Source organism: Sinocyclocheilus rhinocerous, unplaced genomic scaffold (genome assembly GCF_001515625.1).
Source record: "Sinocyclocheilus rhinocerous isolate Xijiao unplaced genomic scaffold, SAMN03320098_v1.1 scaffold1230, whole genome shotgun sequence".
Taxonomy (NCBI): Eukaryota; Metazoa; Chordata; class Actinopteri; order Cypriniformes; family Cyprinidae; genus Sinocyclocheilus; species Sinocyclocheilus rhinocerous.
Genome location: NW_015652275.1, coordinates 497,947 through 498,944, shown reverse-complemented (window position 1 = coordinate 498,944; position 998 = coordinate 497,947).

The following is a 998-nucleotide window of genomic DNA, read 5'->3' as shown; positions in this document are numbered from 1 at the left end:
ATATTCATGGTAAAAACAAAACTGATCAAACCATCAAAATGTGTTTTCCTTTAATAATTGCATTGGTATTGCATGCAGGCCTGAAATCAGCAACAAAGAATGGGACAAGTTTAATATTCAGACTACTGATCTCCAGTATGGGTTTTTCTAATTGCTGATTTTATCTAAATGATGCCTTAATTAAATGGCACTATTATAATAATAAAGATACGTGTCTTTGTTTCTCCTCAGATGAAATAGCTATGAAGAACGGCAAGCTGATGAAGTTAGATGTTCTGTTGCCCAATGCTAATAAAGTTGAGCATAAAAGCAAAAACTACACGGAGTGGACGGAGGTTTGGAGCAGAAGCAACGGGGTTCAGAGCGATCGAATAACTGATCGCGATGGAAACCTGACTATTTTACAGTTTGCAGCCAGAGACACAGGATCATACAGAGTTCTGGAGCCTTCAGGAGAACCCTTGATCACAGTGACAGTCAGAGGTGAGAGAAGCTCAGTGATGTTTAGAAATATTATCTTTAAACAGCAGATTCATACTAAACTGTGAGACTAACCTTTCAATATGCTGTACAGAATCAAAGGACAAACTGAACGACACTGATAAAGACAAAACTGATGACACTAAATATCATAGTGAGTAAAACGGAGGCATTGAGAACTTTACTAAATTGTTAAACAGTGAATAAAAAAAATAAATAAAAAAAATGTATACAAATAAAAATGTATGTTCTCTTCCTACTTTTCCCTTCCACCAGTAGGCTACTGGATTTTGCCAGCTGGACTGTCTGTGGTTTTGGTTCTGCTGGCTCTGATGGTGACTTCTGTCACGTTACACAAGCGTCTGCACAAAGTGTATTTGCAGTGGATTGCTAGATGGGGAAAAAGGGGACAGAGAACAGGAGACCAAGAAGAATCGGAGGGCCCAAAAACATTGGGAGACTAAAAAGGATTAGGGGGCCTAGAAGCAATGGGGTCCCCAGAAAGATTGGGGGGGGGG